The sequence below is a fragment of the Urocampus carinirostris genome, chromosome 8 (assembly GCF_059441175.1).
Source record: "Urocampus carinirostris isolate Australia breed hairy pipefish chromosome 8, RoL_Ucar_1.0, whole genome shotgun sequence".
NCBI classification, from domain to species: domain Eukaryota; kingdom Metazoa; phylum Chordata; class Actinopteri; order Syngnathiformes; family Syngnathidae; genus Urocampus; species Urocampus carinirostris.
This window is the reverse complement of record NC_142356.1, coordinates 4,370,822-4,380,152: the sequence shown is the minus strand read 5'-3', so window position 1 is coordinate 4,380,152 and position 9,331 is coordinate 4,370,822.

Here is a 9,331-nt window from a genome sequence, read left to right as displayed (position 1 = left end):
TTGCACACTGCTTTGGTGAAATATATGGTTAAAATGAGCTGGTTTAGTCACACCATTAATGTCAAACAATCAAAACTGACAAAGACAGGAAAAAACAAAATTCTTAATTCAGATCAAAGGCAATGAAGAACCTTACAGAATGTCATCAACAATATCCAGAAAATAATCAGCAGCTCCCCGCCCAGTCTTGAAGACATTGCTGACAACAATACAAATGACTCCTCTCACAATGGCTTTGACTTGCAAAAGGTCCCAGAAAACAGTTTCTGTCATGATTACCAAAATGCTTCACCTGTGCCCGCTCCTTTGGCGCCAACTGCCTCGGACTCCGATTGGCTCCCGGTCACTATTTAAACCCTCGGCTATCTGTCACCTGTTGTCAGTCCGTCTGCGAACCTTAGTTTACTCTAGGCAATCTTTTCAACCCTGACTCCCTCCTGTTTTGGCTCCCATCTGTTTCACGGGCTTCAGCCCGTTTTTTTGATCCTGACCACGTCTACTCTCCTCTCCCGGCTTTCGACTCGTTCCTGATCTCGACCACGTTTTTTTGCTCTCCTGTCCCGGCTACTGACCCGTTGTTTCCACTCCCGACACCGCCATCGCTCGCCACGGAAGTCCCACTTCCGTGTTCAGAGCGACCTGCTCCCCGCGACTAGCGATCACCGGATCGTGTGTGCAATCCTTTCCCTTCTTCCCAATAAAACTAACAAAAACGTACGCAAGTGGGTCCTGTCTCTGTTCTGGTCCTGACAGTTTCTTCCTTAGATTCATCAGAGCTCCAACTAAGCACACTAGACCGTACAAAATAAATAACACAAATCTCCACTATGTATAGAAAATGTATATTTATACTTCATCCCTTTATTCCTAATTTTTGCAAATGTTCCCGCTAATATCATTGTAAGTAAAGTCAAGTCTTTTTTATTTGTATAGCCCTTAATCACAAAGAGTCTCAAAGAACTGAACAGACCACAGATTATTGCAAACCACAGACTATTATGACGCCATCCCCTGATCTAAAACCTACATGAGGGCAAGGAAACACTCAAAAACCTCGACATGAGGAAAACGAAGAAACCTATAGAATTTAGTCCAGTCTACAAACACTACCTTGTTAATATTACCTGCAAAGGTAATTATTTTTGTTATAATGTTATAATTGCTAAATATATTTTTGTTTTGCAGCCTTCTAAGATTGTGATTAAGGTCCCTACAAACAAACATGACATGACTTTGCTCGTTATCTTGTTTTGATATTTTAAGTACCGTAAATTCCGGACTATAAGCCGCTACTTTTTTCCCTAACTTTCAACCCTGCGGCTTATTCAGTGATGCGGCCAATTTATGTAATTCTTCTAACGGCCGCCAGCGGCGCTCGAGTACAAAAGGTAAGATTTAGACCGGTGGAATATATGCGCCGAGGAAGACTGCAACTTCTTGGCTTGTGCATACAGTAAATTAAATTAGCGTAAACATACCCTCATCATGCAAAATGCAAAAATAAAGGCACATGACGCAGCTTTCAAGCAAAAAGCAATCGAGCAGTCCGATAAAGAAGGAGCGAGCGTGTTGCTAGCGTCTTTTGGAATAAGGGAGAGTGGGACGACGTCTACATGACGAAGTTTCTTTCCGACACTGAGGAAGACGACTTTGACGGCTTCAGTTCTAAGGAGGAAGATCAGGACGGTTTACCGTGATTTTTACAAGTACGGTATGTTTTTTTTACCAGACCCATTTACTGTGTTGCGGGCGTGTTGCTACCTGTCACAGGCACCGTTTGGGATGAAAGTTATTATTATTAAAGCTTTGAAAACTCTCTCGGTACACCGTCTTTCTTTGTAAATATGTGTAAACATGTATAATATGTATTTGCAACTGTATATTTTTGTAATGTCTTTATTTCAGACACTTATTCTGATATGTTTCCCACGGGCGAATAAAAAATAAGGGGCGAAAAAAACGCGGGCTGACGGGAAGTGGGGACCGGTAAAGGTGAGTGTTTGTGGACGCGGCAGACAATAGTGAATATATATTCTTCCCCCCCTTACCTTTAGAAATATACACTTTTTTCCTTGGATTACTTTCAACGGTACCCGGACTCTGCAGGTCAAACTTTAAGTGCCGATATAATTTTTCGTTCATTTAGCCGGCTGTGATTTTTGGACTGTGTACTTTTATGAAGGACATTCAGTTTCAATCGTGGGACTTAGTCGGGTTTGGGTTAATTTTGTGTTACTTTTTTTTTTTTAATGTGGGCGCATGCGGCTTATATACAGGTGCGGCTTGTGTAAGTACAAAATCGGTTTTCCTCTTAAAATGGGGTGGGTGCGGCTTATAATCAGGTGCGCTCTATAGTCCGGAATTTACGGTATCTCACTACATGGTTTTCCTGGAGTGCCACGTCTAACAATGTACACTGTGTCTTTTGTAATCAATGAAAAAGACAATTATATTCCATTTGGAATGTCCCATCTGCAGGATGTTGCTGGAGACTGAACAAAATTTTTAAACATCCTCTTGTCACATTTGCCAGTCCACCCAATTAAAAAAATGATTTCTAATTTATTAAATGGTAGTTGTCGACTACCCAAATCAATTTTCCCTTTACATGACTAAACCTCGTTCGTAAGAGTGTAATCCTTTTTATTAACATTCTTTTTGAAGTGTAACATTTTTTGCAGCGTTTGCCCAAAATTGTCCTGCCAACTGAATTCCAGTAAATTGGCATGTTGTGCAGTCGACTGTAAATCTTTCAAAACCAACAGAGAGGAAAGATTTGGAAAAATAATGCTTAGCACGCCAACAATGAGATGAGATGAACGTGCAACCGAGACCAAATGTTTTAATCAATTACAACATCGATTTCCTAGATCGAAACAACCAAATTCGTAAGACTCACTCATTTAATGTAGCCACCGTTGGTTAAAATGAGCAATTGCAAGCTCTTAACCAGGGTTGAGTAGGGTTACTTTAACTGGATTACTTTCAATTACTTTTGGATGACTCCAATACCAAATATGCAAATAAAAGACAAAATAAACTAAATACGAATAAAATGATGACTCACAACACGTGGTAAGCTTTCTCTCCTGGCTTTGATCTCTTTGATCCCTGGCAAAACTAACATAAAATGCAGGGTTGGGTAGGGTTACTTTAACTGGATTACTTTCATCTACTTTTGGATTACTCCAATACCAAATATGCTAATAAAAGACAAAATAAACTTAATATGAATAAAATGATGACTCACAACATGTGGTAAGCTTTCTCTCCTGGCTTTGATCTCTTTGATCTCCGGCAAAACTAACATAAAATGCAGGGTTGGGTTACTTTAACTTGATTACTTTCAATTACTTTTGGATTACTCCAATACCAAATATGCTAATAAAAGACAAAAGAAACTAAATATGAATACAATGATGACTCACAACACGTGGTAAGCTTTCTCTCCTGGCTTTGATCTCTGGCAAAACTAACATAAAATGCAGGGTTGGGTAGGGTTACTTTAACTGGATTACTTTCATCTACTTTTGGATTACTCCAATACCAAATATGCTAATAAAAGACAAAAGAAACTAAATATGAATAAAATGATGACTCACAACACGTGGTAAGCTTTCTCTCCTGGCTTTGATCTCTTTGATCTCCGGCAAAACTAGCATAAAAGTCAGGGTTGGGTTACTTTAACTTGATTACTTTCAATTACTTTTGGATTACTCCAATACCAAATATGCTAATAAAAGACAAAAGAAACTAAATAGGAATAAAATGATGACTCACAACACGTGGTAGGCTTTCTCTCCTGGCTTTGATCCCTTTGATTTCCGGCAAAACTAACATAAAATGCGACAGAAACAAAATGACAATCAATCCAAACAGCTTGCCAACATTATTTTTGCCGTTCCATGTATTCCGTTACTCCCCAAGCCTGCACAAAATTGAGTCATTTTATTCCTATTTAGTTTCTTTTGTCTTTTATTAGCATATTTGGTATTGAAGTAATCCAAAAGTAATTGAAAGTAATCAAGTTAAAGTAACGCTACCCAATCCTGCTCTTAACGTTCCGTTAAAATCAAGTTTAGAGGAAACATCGTAACAATGAATGGACTGTCCTTATAAATGCGCCTATAAATACCACAGACATTGCTATAAACAGATCGCTTGATGATAGTTGTGGTTTGTAGCACTCGGGACAATAACCGCTTTCTCTCTCGCTGCGCCTATTTACTGCTGACTCTGAATTTTCAACCAGTGCTGGATCATCGACTTTGTTGCCCCAGCTGAAACACTGGAGGCCCTTATTTTCTTTTAATTCTCATAGGTCACATTGTACGTTAAAAGGGTAAATTAATTCTGTAAATAGGAAGATACAGTGAGCAATTCTGAGTCTCCAACCCAGATTTTACAGTTCTAAAAGTAAGTTTTTTTTTTTGTAATTTTGTGGTTTTAAATCGTTCATAAACAGGGTTGGGTAGGGTTACTTTAACTTGATTACTTTCAATTACTTTTGGGTTACTCCGATACCAAATATGCTAATAAAAGACAAAAGAAACTAAATGTGAATAAAATTACTAGAATTTGTGCAGGCTTGGGGAGTAACAGAACACATGGAACGGCAAAAATGATGTCGGCAAGCTGTTTGGATTTGTTTTCATTTTGTTTCTGTCGCATTTCTGCCGGAGATCAAAGAGATCAAAGCCAGGAGAGAAAGCTTACCACGTGTTGTGAGTCATCATTTTATTCATATTTACGGTAAATTCCGGACTATAAGCCGCTACTTTTTTCACTAACTTTCAACCCAGCGGCTTATTCAGTGATGCGGCCAATTCATGTAATTTTTCTAACGGCCGCCAGCGGCACTCGAGCGTTGCTACCATTAACTGCCCTGTCAAAGCTATATTATTGTTATTAAAGCTTTGAAAACTCTCTCGGTGTACCGTCTTTCTTTGTAAATATGTGTAACCCATGTATAATATGTATTTGCAACTGTATATTTTTGTAATGTATTTATTTGTATTTATTTTAGACACTTATTCCGATATGTTTTGCACGGGTGAATGAAAAAGGAGGGGCGGAACAAACGTGGGGCGCCGAGTTTAAGTGGGGACCGCTAAACGTGAGGGACGGACAAGGAAAAAGTTGGTTAGAGAAAAAGGAGTTGCGTGAGTAAATGTGTTCATCTGATATATTTTTCCCACCCTTACCTTTGGAAACATACACTATTTTCCTTGGATTACTTTCAACGGGACCCGGACTCGGCAGGTCTGCATCAAACCTTAAGTACCGGTATCACTTTCCGTTCATTTTGCCGGCTGTGATTTTTGGACTGTGGACTTTAATGAAGGACATTTAGTTTCAATCGCGGGACTTGAAGTCGGGTTTGGGTTAATTTTGTGTTTGATACATGTTTAAATGTGGGCACATGCGGCTTATATACAGGCGCGGCTTGTGTATGTACAAAATCGGTTTTCCTCTTAAAATGTGGTGGGTGCGGCTTATAATGAGGTGCGCTCTATAGTCCGGAATTTACGGTAGTTTTTTTGTCTTTTATTAGCATATTTGGTATTGGAGTCATCCAAAAGTAATTGAAAGTAATCAAGTTAAAGTAACCCTACCCCATTCTGTTCCTAAATTATTCTATGCACATCAACAATCAAAAGTACAACACTGAGGCATTTTTTTAAAACAAATTAATTAGGTTAGAGCTGCACAACCAATATTAGGTGTGCAGTTTTAGTGAAAGCTATCAATAATCATGCCTTTAATCCGTAATTAGAAGTGAAAAATAGATCTTATCCTGTTCCAGCTTTCACAGCTACCATGGCTACCTCAAATCCTTGCCCCAATGTACCACTAACAGGGGTTACATGGGACTCAGCCAACATTGGCTGCTGTCCCTGGAGACAGGAAGCACAGTGGCCATTGATTGCATTGTCACATTCATGAATAATGGCTTTTCCTCACTCCCCAGAATCCACAGACTTTATATTGCAATGTCAAACACTGCGACGGAAGAAAAATACTGTAGGAGACCGTGTACAGTATAAAGCATAAAAAGGAATAAACAAAATACAAATAAAAAAAAACAGTCATTCGAAAAAGATTCTTGTTAGCTTTTATCATCCATCCATCCATCCATTATCTGTACTGCTTAACCTCAGTAGGGTCGCGGGGGTGCTGGAGCCCATCCAAGCCATCTTCGGACAGTGGGCAGGGGACACTCTGAACTGGTTGCCAGCAAGTCGCAGGGCACACAGGGACAAACAATTCGCTCGCACAGTCACACCTAGGAACAATTTGAACCGGCCAATTAACCTGACATGCATGTTTTTGGAATGTGGGAGGAAACCGGAGTGCCCGGAGGAAACCCATGCAAGCACGGGGAGAACCTGCAAACTCCGCACAGGAAGGTCGGTAGCTGGATTTGAACCCATGACCTCAGAACTGTGCTGCACACACGCTAACCACTGCGTCGCCGTGCCGCCTAGCTTTTATCAAAAATATTCTTTACTCAAATGAAAATATTGCACGAGCCAATATGGCGGTATAAAGAATTTTAGGGACGCACCGAATTTTAGCACCAAAATGTTCCTGCAGAAAATAACCAAAAGTGCAATTTTCTCTTTTGGCCGAAAAAAAAACCAAGACTTCCAAAACAATGATGTAATGAAGTCAAGTCTAAGGTGAGGCGAGCCATGTGAAGCTAGCTTTCACTTGGGGGTGAGTCAGTGGACGATGTTGCTGCTTAATTCTAATTCTGTATACAAAAAAAGAAGGAGCACGTTGTCAAATTGGAGCTCAGTCAAGTTATTGCCCACGAGACATTTTCTCAAAAGGTCTGTATGTGTCATGTCCTGCTTGGTGTCATGGCGCCCAGCTGGCCCCGCCCATTGACACCAGCTGAGACGTATTGAACAGATTGCTTGTACTTATACGCTCATTTTGGGACTGCCCGTTGCGAGACCATTGCTTTACCTTGTTGAAGACCTCTTCATGCCTGTTTGATCTGAGTAATACCTAGTTTGTAATTTTGATTGCCTTTAAACCTGTTTTGTTTTGTCTTTGGTCCGTTTGTGTGTTGCACAACTTTTATTTCCTAATTAAAGTGACGGATCGTCTACGCATATGAGTTCCGACTTCCTGCTTCCCGGTCCGTTTCCTGACAGTATGTACCTTTCACGTTTTTGTTAGCTACTAGCTAATGATTATATGCTAACACTACAGCGCTAACTATCTACAGGTCAGCAGTTATAATTTGTAGTCAAGTCATGCTTGTTTGTATAGCCCTTAATTATAAAAAGTCTCAAAGGGCTGCGCAGACCACCATTACACCATCCCCTGATCTGAGACCTATGTGAGGGCAAGGAAAGACTCAAAAACCTCAGAATGAGGAAAAGTAAAGAAACCTTGAGAAAGGCACATGAGATCATCTCCCCTCCAGGAGATGACCAAGTTGCAATGGATGTTACAAAAAAAAAGTATTTGAGAGAGAAGCTTGGCCCGAACGTAATGATTGATCTTTTTGGCCCGACACAGCGTGAAAATCGAGTAGGGCTGTGTGCTTTGATAATACAATCTGTAAACACGTACTTTGAGTGTGACATGACTCCATTGGTCTCTGAAGTTGATTGGCTGGCACTAAAATATGTGCAGTTTTATTTACTATTATTGCTATTTTACTTTGGCAAATATCCGACAGTGACTCATTTGTTTTATTAGAATGCATCGACTACCTCACCATCATCAATTCTCTACTACTCCCGTTTTCTTGTCAATATTCACCCTCCCGACCCTTTAACGTTCATCATAGATTTACTTCTGGAAAGAGAAGTCAAACATTCACAACTCTGAGAAAATGTCTACAAAAAATCGGCCAAAGTCAAATACACTTTTGCAAAGGTTTTAGTGTTGTAATCTAGTCATCTCCGAATGGCCACTTTTGCAAAAGACTAAACCTAACCTTAGTAAAAGGTCTTTTTAGATTGTGACAATACTTCACAAGTTTCTAGGTTAGGCTTCAAGCTATTGCCTCACCTGCTTTTCAGCTAAGATGCCCATGCTACACTCATCTGCAGGCATTTAATTGCAATAAAAAAATAAAAATCAGGCCAGAATAAAAAAAAACTTTTACAGTGGAACCTCGGTTTTCGAACGCCTCTCAGTTCGAAACAAATCGGAGTCCCTAATTATGCCTCCGAAGAAAGTCAGTGCAAGCAGCAAAGTTGCTAAAGGTGAAAAAAGAAAAGTAGTGCGTACAACTATTGCATTTAAGAAAGAAATAATAGCAAAATATGAAGGAGGTGTGCGAGTGTCTGATCTTGCCTGCACCTTCTGTTGACCACCACAAAGGTAAGAAATCCTATTCATAATTCTTTTCTTTATCCTTTTTTTTATTTTTACACGTTCATGTTAGCGTAATCTTTCGTACGGAAGATTACGATAACGCAAACGTACGATTAGCCTGGCTTAGCTTTGTTTACGTTAAACATTCAAGTTAAACATTGAGGGTGTTGGAACGGAGCCCCCTTTCCAATGAACCGCTCACCACTTGTTGTGGAGACCCGGGTGCTAAATGACTTGTAAACGACCTGATTTTTTTATTTTTACACGTTCATGTTAGCGTAATCTTTGGTGCGGAAGATTACGATAACGCGAACGTACGATTAGCCTGGGTTAGCTTTAGTTTACGTTAAACATTCAAGGCAAACATTCAGGGTGTTGGAACGGATTAAAACGATTTACATTATTTTTAATGTGAAAAATGATTTCGGTGATCGAACAAATCGGTTTTCGAACAGGGTTCTGGAACGGATTATGGTCGAGAACCGAGGTTCCACTGTATATCTGTGTGTTCCAACTCCTATTACTCAATATCCGTAGCACTAGCAGTGATTATTTCCGTTTGGGGCCAAAATTCAGAGTTGTACCTGTCAAAAGAAACTAAAATGATCTATATTCTCCAAACGGCTTAAGAACAGCATTTAATGTACTTTGATTGGGCTTTTAAGTGGATTTTACAGGAACGTTGAGGGGTTAAAAGATTAAAAAAACTTTAAAAATATATACTCAAAGAAGGTGAAAGGAAGATTTTGCAGTGTAATAGCTACAAGCTGCTTATTTTTCATTATAACCGCTTTATTTAAAGTACAATGAACGTGTTATGTTCTTGGCATGTTAGATCTCTCAAGAGTTTTACTTTATTGTTGTATGACTGGATTTTGTAAGCATTTAAATGCTTTTTTTTGTTGTTTTATAAGAATTTAATAAATTAAAAACTTGAAATGTAATAATATAACTACCAGTCAGGGATAAATGTATTCTGTTTTTAAAA